Source organism: Elaeis guineensis, chromosome 3, assembly GCF_000442705.2.
Source record: "Elaeis guineensis isolate ETL-2024a chromosome 3, EG11, whole genome shotgun sequence".
Lineage (NCBI taxonomy): Eukaryota > Viridiplantae > Streptophyta > Magnoliopsida > Arecales > Arecaceae > Elaeis > Elaeis guineensis.
The window spans coordinates 106,917,503-106,929,874 of NC_025995.2; the positions used below are offsets into that span (position 1 = coordinate 106,917,503).

Sequence of the window (12,372 nt, forward strand, 5' to 3'; positions counted from 1 at the left end):
TTTCCTGAGAACTATATGGGTTCTGATAGTAGATGAGGCCATCAATCCTCTACAACTAGATATCTCTGCAGAAGTTCAGGAGAGAGGTTGGGGTGCTGGTGGTGTGTGTGTGTGGGGGGGAGGGGGGGTGGTGGGGGTGGGCAGTTTTATTTTCTCGGGGGAAGAACTGCCTGCCACCTTAAAGATTTGTTCTCATTGCAATCAGGTAAATAAGCGTCCCAATAAAAAAGGTTCATGCAATGATCTATTTAGATTCCTATACCTGCTTGAACTTAATTGGTCACTTAATCCCTTATTGCATAGAGCATCTTCTAAACTATCACAAAATTATATTCCAAATACCGGCATTCAACGAGAGTTTCAGCCATCACATAGAAACCGATTGTGGTCCATCTAATTCATTTTTCAGAGACATGCAGATCCACATGTCGATGCTTGAGCTTTCAGAGTAGCATAAGCTGTGGCTTTCATTAAGTTGATTAAGATGTAAGCTTAGGTCTGTCCTCCAACAGATGAGCAAACACTTACTTTTGATATAGTATATTAATATTGAGCAAGCTGTCATTCTTTCCTTTAACCCGTTCTTGAGAATTGGAATCTCATCCATTAAATTGATTTCAAGAGACAAAACTTTAATGGCTGGGCCTACCTCGGTTGTTTGCTTGTAAACTTCAAAGAGCAATGACCATTTTTCACAACAGAATGTATCAGCAAGGCAATAGAAATCATTGGCATTAAGATGTTTAGTCACATCTCTCCATTTCAAGATAGTTGTACAGGGTTCACACTAGATCAGAACTCATTTTACCATGTACAGGAGTAAAAGGTGTTAACTAATAGCATATAAAGCTTACACAATGATGTTGGGAAGATAGAATATTCACTCCAACTGAACTCACCTATCACACCTTACAGTTCTTCATTTTTTTTTTTAGTGTCTATGATATAAACAATTCTACTGCATTAGAGAGTAGGAGGCTACTCTCATGGGATGTCAGCACCTGCTGCAATATCTTTTTGCGAGTTCTCTTGGTCAAGGAGGCTCCTTGTCAAGTCCTTTCCCGTCTCTTGGTTGCTAGCCTTCTCCTGACTTTTACCCCACAGGACAAAGTAAAGACCTACCATGATAAGGATAGATCCAATGATCCTAGAAAAAAAAAAAGAAAACTCAATCACCAAAAACTAAATGTCATCGTAACTTCAAAGGAACTGCATATTATTCAAAAATAATGTGTTTGTTGTTATTCTTTTAGTGTCATTAATCCAACCATACCCTCCTGAGTTTAACCGATCACCAAATAGAACAGTTGCCATGATGGCCACCATAACTGTCTGAACTGGTTGGAAGACCGGGGCAAAAAGAGGCCCTCCTCTGTCAATACACCATATCTGAAGAGAGAAGGCAACTCCTGATGCCACAAGACCCTATGAATGGCAAAACACAAGCATCTGATACTGGTAGGAGGGTATATATAATAATTGTAAGAGGAAAAAAGTGAAAACTAGCATATGGCCTCATTACAGCATAGAGAACTGTGAAGAGCTCCTCTCCAGAATGGACCTTCCATCTCTCAATGTCATTCTCTGTGAAGGCTGCTATTATTAAGAATTGAATCAGGCCAAAGAATCTGGTGAGTGTAGTGAGTGAGAGCCTTGCTGGGTACTTCTTTAGCACTGGAACCTATTGTAATAAGTGAAGTTGATAAGCAGTAATGATATTAGGTGACAGGAATTCATATTGTTTCTAATAGAAAGGAGTTTACGTAGAAACATTTGTAAATATATGGAGACATGAAAGGAAATATGAATTCAAGAGGGGTTAACCTGAAGCACCATCCATCCAGACCAAGCCATGCAATTCCCGAGTATATAAATACAGCCCAATGTCCAGTTAAGTACTGGGTTGACAGAGGAAATGACTCCCAGTTTGACATCTGCTGGGTGATGCAGCAGAGGAATTAAGGCCCTTGCAAAGAGTGATAATGGTGGCACCTCCAATACTAGCAACTGTTCTAACCACCTTTGCCACCCCATATCTCCTTCTAATATTGACTTGCTCAAGCCTGTGAGAGAAAAAGAGACGACAATAAGACTCTGTAAAGGATTTGTTATTACTAGTATTGGTCTAGGAAGTGCCTGTGTCTACCTTAGGGCAGCTGCCATAGCAAAGGCGATTGCTGGAACTGAATTCTGTATGGCAGAAGCATAAGTTGGAGATAAATAATACAATCCCAAGAGATAAAATCCTTGGTTGGCAGTTATCCTGAAATAATGAAGGGCTAAAAATTAGTTATTCTGAATATATTTCAAAGCCAGGTAACAAGGAGGCGCCAAAGGATTAGTGTTACTAGAACTTGATGAAGACTGATTTGCTTACCCACATAATGCAAGAAGAAAGAACTGAACGAGAAAGGAAAAGCTGAGAGGTGGTCTGTCGTTCCTGAAGGAATAAAGGTCAAAAAGAGATCTCAAACTACTAAGTAGGGTAATTAATTAATCTCAAATAAATGGGAAACTGAAGAAAGAAATGGCATACTTCTCTAGAAAGTAAGCGAAGGGGGCCAACAAGACCAAAGCAATGATGTTCCAATAGACTGGAAACACAATTTTGCTGACACCCATGTTGATTGCAGCTCTAGAAACTTGGGACTTCTCCGAGACTTGGGATTCTCCCCCCATCCTCTTACTTTGGCTAGAGGATGTTACAGCAGATAGAATGCTGCTGGCGCTTGGGTTGGATTAAGAGAGGCCAGGGTTTATATAAAGTTTTGGATGCAGAGATTCATGACAGGCGGCAAGTCCCCACAAGTGGAATTATCTTTAGTACATATTGTTTCTAAAACGAGGTTGATGCTCGTGGTTACTAGTAATAATGTCTCTCATATATGCCTTTCTGTCTCTCCTGGAAATGATGCATGAGGCTAACCAAAGTTCCTTGTTCACATAACGTGGATGCATGCATGTATGCATGTTCCATATTTTTTTAGAATATTTGCTTGGTATATATTGCATGAATTGTTATACATGTACGTTAGAAGTTTTTAACTATGTTTTGACATGGAATTCAAAGTTTTCCTGGGGGACAAGGTTCAGATGAGCATGTTGGCCAGGCTGCTAAAAATCTTACAATCAGTGTGGAAGATAGGAAAAATTATTTCCCTATCTTCCAAGTCATCCTATTCCCACCAACTTTTCTTTCCATTCATCTTCCTAGACAGGCCATTCTTTTTGATTGATGATCATTATAACTATCATGTTAAAATAATTCTTAGCTCCTTTATTTTTAGAATACCACTAGACTCTCAGAAAGATCACGTTGCTAGGTCTGGGAAGTCAATGCGAAGTAAAATATATGGAAAGGTCAATTACTTGAGCACCAAAGCCCCATGCAAAAATTTGCAACATAAGGAGGTGAATCCCACTCCCCCTTATGTTGTCAAATTGATTTCAGTGACGCATCAAATGGAAATATAAGGAAAGGTAGAGATTCCTCTAGTGATAGCCAGCACAACTACAATTCCTAGCGAGTTAGTTTACATATCTATTGCTTAGACGACTCCAACTTGATCGGGCTTGCCCCGGCCTAGTGGCAACACCCTTTTGCTTGGCATCTAGAGACTCCAGTTCAAGTCTCGGGTGGTGCATCCCCAAGTATTTGCACTTAGCTAATTGTACCGTGGGTGGACATCCCTCCCTTTCTGTAGAAAGAGATTTAGATGAACCATAAGGTCGAGAGAAACCATGGCCACCAAGTTGGCTAAATTAATTACTTGATGAAAAATTTTCAAATTGCTCAGATGGACTTGATTACCAAATCTTAAATGCACCGAGAGATAGGAACAAGATATATATAGCATCTTATCTCCAGGAAATGGAAAAGCAGGATCACTCCTAAATCTGAAAGGTATGTCCTTCTTTTTTTTATTGAATTCATGTTAATCAATATTAGTATTTTTTCCTTTCCATGCCTTGCGTAGATAGAAGCCATGCCACAACAAAACAGGTTCTAGTTACAGTACAACTTCCAGTGGCCAGTGATGACCAAATCATGAACCTAAGTTATATTTCGTTGGGTGAAAAATGCATCTTTGTTGGGTGTGGTTCCTGTTTTTTATACTGTTCCATCATATCATTAAAGAAATTTCAGTCCTTCATAGAGATGAAGCAGCCAATTTAGTTTTTATTTTTTGTTATTTCAATTGATCGTAACTCCAAAACAAATCCTCTGCAGTACTTAAAAAGTATCATAAAATACTGTATATATTTCAGAGATATCTATTAAAAAAATGAATGATCATGCATGCTTACGTATGTACGTTAAAATATTAAAAAAAATAAATTCAAAAATATTTAAATAAATATTATATAATTATTTTTTTTTATGCATATGCAGCATCTTATGATATTTTTTGAATATCGCAGAAGATTTCATCTCTTATAACTAGACTTCTGTTACTCTATCGTCTTGCTAAACGAAGCAAAGCCAAATTTTTTTTTTTTTAGTAATGCAGGTGGAAATAAGGCTCTTCCCCGGAGTCAGCTTTTAATTATATTAAGAGGAGTCCAGAAGTGTTGGCTTGAATTACTTCCCAGCCCTTGGAAGTAAGTATTACTATCGTTGCATGGGAGAGTCCCATCAACATGAATGGGAAAGACTGGGCCCATGAAGGCAGACTAAAATTACCACAACAGGCCAAGACCAAGCAAAAAAATCAAGTGCCGTGATATCGCTGCTAAGGAGGGAAGCCGCGAAGCTTCATATTGCTTGGGGACTGGCACGGCCGTCTTGACTGTCAGAGAGATGATCAAGCTGAATAACTATCTGCTGCAGATTTTGATCATCGGCTATAGAAGTCCAGCTCTGGAGAGTGAATGCCGCTCATTTTGCTGTTGGCAGAGGCATGGTGGCATGGAATTTGAAAACACAGAAGTTGCGCTCCTTCCATAGACACCGCATACAAGTTCCAAAAAGACATTCAAAAGCTGGGAATTTATCCTTTATAGGTCGAGAGAGTCTCCAAGAATCCCAAATGTGAGTAAAAGAAGTTGGCAGGTCTTGAAGGTTGAAATTGGATAATATGCTGGACCAGAAAGATTTGGAGAATTCACATTGTATCAGAAGATGATCTGTGGATTCGGGGAATTCGCCACACAGCGGATGTATGGTGTCAATGTTAGTACCTCTCCTAAATAGATTTTCTTTCGTCAGTATTTTGTCATAATAGCAGAGCCAAGTGAACGGTTTGGCCTTCTCAGGAATGGGTAGTTTCCAGATGAGTTTCCCAAAAGATGTAACCACTCCGCCATGCAGGAAAAAATTATAGCAGTGTCTAACGCTAAAGGATCCATTTTTGTTCTACTTCCACAACCATTTATCAGGTTCCCATGTCTGCGTTGAAAGTCCAATGGTCCGAGACAGAGCCTGCAATTCGTTTCCTGCCTGCATAGTCAGAGGTTGTCGAAAGTTTGTTTCAAAATCATTCTGAAGAAAAACTGCCACTGAAATTCTTTGATTTCTGGCAAAATAGAGCAGATGAGGGAAGGAGTGTTTTAGTGCAACGTCCTCGAACCAACGATCATACCAGAAAAGGATTTGAAAGCCGTTACCAAGTTGAGGGCGAAAGCATTGTTTGAACAGACCATATAATCCCAGAATGTTTCTCCAAAAGGGTGAGGCAATTCTGGACAAATATCTCGGTGGCTCCATAGGTAGTCTCCTTGGGTAATACATAGATGGCTCTCGCCAATTTGCACCATGATTTTTGCTGATTGTTAAAAAACCTCCACCACCAATTAAGTAAGAAGGCTTGATTGAGGGTAAAGAGGTTCTTGACTCCAAGGCCTCCAAACTGTCTTGGCCTACAAACAAAGCCAAGTTTTCAGGCTTCCTACCTACAAAATAGGTGCACTTCCTTTCCATTCTGAAAAATTATTCAATGTCTGATGACCACCGAAATTAAACGAATCGATGGCACTGTACCAAGGTTCTGAATAATGTTTAAAGAAAACTATATCATTTTAGAAGTGGAAGGAAACATCAAAGGCATTAAGGTCTATTTTAGTCTCTCTTCCAGGAAAGATAATGGAAGTTTAATTTATCACACGGTTTTTGTATATATTCTGATTCCAAGCCCAGCAAAACAATTGTATATTTAATATTCAGTTGATGGTCAATCATAAACTGAGTTCAATTTATGAAATGAAGCCTGATGCAATGATGATAGATAGACTGCTTGTATTTGTATAAATTGTTGAGTGGATGTCTGGCTAGGATACTATCTCTAAGAACCTTTTCGATACTGCGTGATGCAGCGGGAAGAAAGAAGAAATAAAACAGAAAACAATCAAATACGTGAATCAGCCAAAAAAAAACTTACCTCCACAGGGCATGCAAACTTCACTATGAGAAAAGAAATATTACAAGAAGAGATCTCACCCTCAATTCTCGTACACCCAATTTCTCCCTCACAAGAAGTTCTTCCTCACAAAAGCTCTCTCTAGGAAGACCCTCTGAACCCCTGAAGTGACAGTTGTCTGCTGTCCAAGAGCCCTGCTCTTGCTCCTCTCAATGTGTGGCATCTACTCTCGGTGGGTACTCGGTTCTCTAGTTTCCTCGTTGAAGAAAATCATGCCCATGCATTCTCTCTCAGGTCCTCTGCTTGAAGACATCCACCCAACCCTTCTCAGTTCCCAATCAAGCCTTTTAAAGGCTTAAAACCCATGATAAACTAAGATTAGGACTTCTACAGGCAACCAAAAACCCTCCCAGATCGTTGGATCGAGATCGAGATCAATCAGAGCCATCGGATCACGATTGATCCATGGAACAGTGCCATAGACCATGAGAAATGCATGGAAAATGCTCATGCAGTCCACGGACTTACCTGTGCACCATCCGATCCACGATGGATCGGGCAAACGGGCTCCCAGTGGGCGCCTGGGCTTGGGCTGGCCCGCGCGTGGGCCTGGGCCGCGCTCGCACCGCACGCTCGAGCCTGGGCCAGGCGTCGCGCACTGGGCCGTGCCCTGCCGTGCCTAGCCGCGTGCTGCCGTACCTGGGCTGCACGCAGCCACGCCACCGCCAGCCGTCGACGGTCCTCCGCCACTCCGAGTTCCATACCATCTTCAATCGCGCGTATCTTGACCGTCCAGACTACATTTGGGATGATCTTGATCTTGTTGGACTCTATTTTTCATCGCGGACCTCATTGTAGGCTCAATATGGATCGAATGTCAAGACGTCAAATCCTAACATCTCCACTTCGACTCGATATTCGACCTCCTCCTAACATCGAGAGCTTCTAGATCTCCTCACCTCCATGCCCTAGGATAATCGCCTGTTAATCATGGATGGACAAATATGGGAGTCAAGCCAGGCCGCTCAATCTCATCTCCGTCATATGCTGTGCTCCTCTTGACCTGAGACTTGCTCGGAACATCATCCTGCAGCAATAGAAATCTCATCTTGCGACGTCGTCTCTCATCCTCTCGAATTTTCTGTCTCGTGCCCGATCCACCTCCACCTAGAGCTCTACCTCGCTCTAAGCTCCTCCTGGCTCCCAAAGCTCCACCTCGCACTGGACTCTCCATCAGATAATAATATCCTCTCCTCTCCTTCTTTTTCTTCAGAACAATCCTATCGCCGCGTAGCACCTTCAGGATTCCTCCATCAGCTACCATCCTGTAATCTCTTGAATTCAGTCTACTCAGTGAGATAAGATTCTACCTGAAATCGGATATGTACTGGACCTCCCTCAATCTCTTCACTGCACCATCATGTGTCCTCCAATTGATCATCTCGGTGCCTCTGATCGTATAGAGCGATCCATCCGGTAGATAAACAGTGCCCTCACTGCTCTCCAAGGAGTCAAACTGCTCATCTCTACAACATACATGATACGTGCATGCAGAATCTAAAATCCACTACTGGGAAGAAGTAGATATCTCGTCAGATATCTCTAAGATATTTCTCTCTGAATCGTTACTAGCCGTCGCCACAGCAGCCATCGTTTGATTTTTGAGTTGAAAGCAATCTCTAGTTAGATGCCCCAACTCGTCACACCAGTAACATCTGGTTTTGCTCAAGTCCTTCCTGAATTTAGACCGCTCTCATTGCGATCTTCCGTCGCTCCGTCTACCGCCTCCTGCTCCTCCAGAAGCCATCAAAGCTGAGCTACCGCGATCTGAGCTCAAAATTGGATTCTTCCTCTTGAGAATCTCATTTTGGAGTATTACCATGGTAATCTCGTCCATCTTGATAGTGCTCTTCCCCACTAGAAGAGCAGTCACCAAGGACTCATACGAAGGAGGAAGCGATGCTAGCAAAACCAGCGTCCTGGTTTTCTCCTCAACATTCTCGTCAATGCTAAGGAGGTCGATAAAGATATTCTGGAAGTGACTTAAATGCTTCTACACGCTCTGTCCTTCAGTCATCCGCAGCTGGTAAAACTGCCTCTAGAGGAAAAGAATGTTGGTGAGAGATTTCGCCATGTACAACTCCTCGAACTTCGACCATAGCACCGTCGAAAAAGTCTCACTAAGCACATGGATCACCATCTCATCCGCTAGATACATGTGGATGGTACTCACCACCTGCATCTGTAGCCATTTTCAATCCCGCACCTCTATGATGGTCGGCTTCTCCTCACACAAGAGAGCAACAATCAATCCTTGTTGAATGAGCACATCCTTCACCCTTATTTGCCACAAGGAGAAATTGCTCTTTCCATCAAACTTGTTGATCTCCATCTTGATTGATCATGTCTTCTCCATCTTCAGTCTTGCTCACCACCGCTGCAATCTACATCCTTGTACCACCTCGCTTTGATACCACTTGTTGAATGGATGTCTGACTAGGACACCACCTCTCAGGATCTTTTCGATATCACGCGATGCAGCAGGAAGAAAGAAGAAATAAAACAGAAAACAATCAAATATGTGGATCAACCAAAAAAAGATTTGCCTCCACAGAGCATGCAAACTTCACTATAAGAAAAAAAATATTACAACAGGAGATCTCATCCTCAACCCTTGTACGCCGAATTTCTCCCTCATAGAAAGTTCTCTCTTACAAAAGCTCTCTCTTTAGGAAGACCCCATGAATCCCTGAAGTGATCGTTGTCCACTGTCCTAGAGCCCTGCTCTTGCTCCTCTCAACGTGTAACGTCTACTCTTGGTGGGTACTAAGTTCTCTGGTTTCTTCACTGAAGAAAACTGCGCCCACGCGTTCTCTCTCAGGTCCTCTGCTTGAAGTCGTCCGCCCAACCCTTCTCGGTTCCAATCAAGCCTTTTAAAGGCTTAAAACCCATGATAAACTAGGATTAGGACTTCTACAGGCAACCAAAAACCCTCCCAGACCGTTGGATCGAGATCGAGATTAACCAGGGCCGTCGGATAGCGATCGATCCATAGAACAGTGCTGTGGACTGCGAAAAATGCGTGAAAAATGCCCATGTGGTCTACGGACTTACCTATGTACCGTCCGACCCACGGTGGACCGGGCAAATGGGCTCCTAGCGGGTGCCTAGGCCTGGGCCAGCCCGCGCATGGGCCTGGGCCGCACCTATGCCGTGCACCTGGGCTTGGGCCGTGCCCCACGCGCCCGGGCTTGGGCCGGCCCGCACGCTCGCGCCTGGGCCGCACCCTGCGTGCTCGGGCCTGAGCTGGGCGCCGTGCCGCCAGCGCTCCGCCGGCCCGCCGCTGGCGATCCTCCGTCGCTTCGGATTCGGTGCTATCTTCAATCGCATGTATGTTGACCGTTCGGACTCTGTTTGGTATGATCTTGGACTCGTTGGACTCCATTTTTCATTGCAGACCTCATTGTGGACTCAATATGAATCGAGTCTCGAGACATCAAATCCTAACATAAATTATCTTTCATGATCTCCAGACTAACTCGCTCAGATACATATGAAGCAAACAAGTAGTGGTTCTTTTTCTATGACCAATCAAATTATTTATTTTATTTTTCTCATCAATGTTTACTAATTTGATCTTTCAGAAAACGTAAAAATAATAACAGTGCAGTATCTGTTGGCGTACGATTGTCTCCTGATCTCATAATCCATATAAGCTTATGCCTACGCTGCTGGGACACTCCTTGAGCCTTACTCAGTCTGCATTATGTCTGAATAATGTAGAAGCTACATTAGAGTGACATTAAAGCCCCACCAGTAGCATCCATGAGCTGAAGCCCCAGATCGAGAGCTCCACTTGTTTCATGTGGTTGGTAGGCTGCAGAGAACAAGTTGGGAGCACCCAGAATCTTCCCTTCTGGGCTACAGCAACAGAAAATTTCCCTGTATTCTGCAAATCCAGACTATTAGATTTGTTTACAGTTCTCAAGAGACATGGCTGTTCCCAATCATGAGAAGCTCTAGGCCACTTGTGATTGCATGAATTAGAAGCAGTGGCTGCCAACAAACTATTTCAGTCTCTCCAAAATCATACTTCACGAATACCTATAACCTCAAAGAGCACTTGCCTAATTGTAATTCTAACAACAAAGGTAGAAAGCTATTCAAAGTGCCTTGGACCAATGGACATAAGCACAAAAATGCAGTAGAAACACAACTTGTGATTTCCATGCCGAGCAAGTGAGAATGGATCATATGTTTAGCATACTTCGAGCTTTTACCTATTGACAGGGAGTTCAGAGTACTACTGTAATCTAATCATGGTACCAGCGCAAGCATAAGGACCATCCTGCATTACAACAGGTGCTCTTCTCGTAAACTCTGCTGAATCACCATGAAGAATTAGATAAGAAGGTGAATAAAAAAAATACAAAATTGCCTTTTAGTTTTAATTTTGTTTAAGAGAGTAAGCATGCAGATAGGATAGAGAGCTAAGCTCTTAAACCTCAATACAGAATGCAAGACCCTTGTTCTCTCTGTAACCACTCATGAAACAAGAATTCTCAGTTTCCAGTCTTCGAAAGCTGGAGGGGCATTTGCAATGCGTAACCATGTAACTTATGGCAACGCTAACTAACAAATAATTTTTCCCTTTTTTTTGGGATAAAAAGCAAATGAAAATTTTGTGCTGATAATTTTAATGAATCATCCGGGTTTCTCAATCAGCAGACTCACAGGATGCCAAGGAAGAGGACTAATGCAGTAGGAAAGCAAAGTTGTAATAGATTACAACAAGCTATTTAAAATTCACCATAGAGAAGAAGTATATTATGACAGGTTTTTCGCTCCGACCCTCAGGCTCGGATACAACGCACCAATGTAGACTTTGTGTTTGGGATTCAATCTAAAGGTAGACCCCAACGAACATTAAGTCCGGGTCTGGGTCTGGTAAAATTTTTTTCACCCCAACCAAGATCTTAACCAAACCCAATCATTTATCGGGTATGCATTATATCATGCAAGTTAATTTAATTTTTCTCTAGTATCTTTTCTTATACACTATGTTGATAAATCTTTAGTTTCCCTCTCACACCCGATTCTAGACCTTTTGTCACTTGCACTACTTGAGACTCCATCACCACCATCCCGTTTCTAGCCGTCATACAGTATCATTTCCAATTTTTCTCATATCCTCTAGCTTTCGATCCATTTTAGATCGGTCTTGAACTTGACCATATATCCATATTACAATAAAACCAGATTATCGGATCGTTAGGGTTTGGATGAAAATTTAAACACGAAATCTCTAATGGTCTGGGGCAGGACGTTATACCTGGTCTAATCCAATTTTATATCATTGCGATAATGGTTCCTGAAATCCACAATAACTCAAGAAATGAAAGGATTTTTCAACAGCAGTACCAACTACAAAATCACAAATAGTGACTAATCTTTCGATTATCTCTGCCCTTTTTCAACCAACTGGGGTTTGGACAACATATCCCAGCTAAAATTTGGTCTAATTAATAATTGGGTCAGGTTGGGTTGACTTGGACCTGACCTTGATCTAGCCCATTTATATCCCTTCTACAGTCCTAGAAGATGGTTGAAGAAGAAAACTTTTATAAGAGCTTGCACTGGTGTAATTAACAAAGTTTGAGAGGGTTTGAGAGGGTTAATTTCTCATTTTGCATATTGATCAATATATAAAGTTACAAGTTACAATATATTGGTAAGAGAAAAAAAAGTAGAAAAGGATAAAGATCAATTCCTACAATCTCTTCCACATAGATACATATCTTCTAATTATGTACAGTATCTGCTAATAGGAAAGGATATATAAGAAAAACCAATTCCCATAATCTCTTCTACACAGATATGTATCTCCTAAATATGTACAGTATCTCCTAATAGATTAAGCCAATCCTTACAATCTCTCCCACATATCTCCTAATTATGTACAGTATCTCCTAATACTCCCCTCAAGTTGGAGTATGTACATTTTAAATACCTAACT

The 12,372-nt window shown here is 41.8% G+C and overlaps 1 pseudogene; it reads right to left on the bottom strand.

Moving 5' to 3' along the window:
• Nucleotides 1–984: 984 nt before the first annotated feature.
• On the bottom strand, nucleotides 985–2,679 carry LOC105041556 (auxin-induced protein 5NG4-like; annotated as a pseudogene).
• Nucleotides 2,680–12,372: the final 9,693 nt, after the last annotated feature.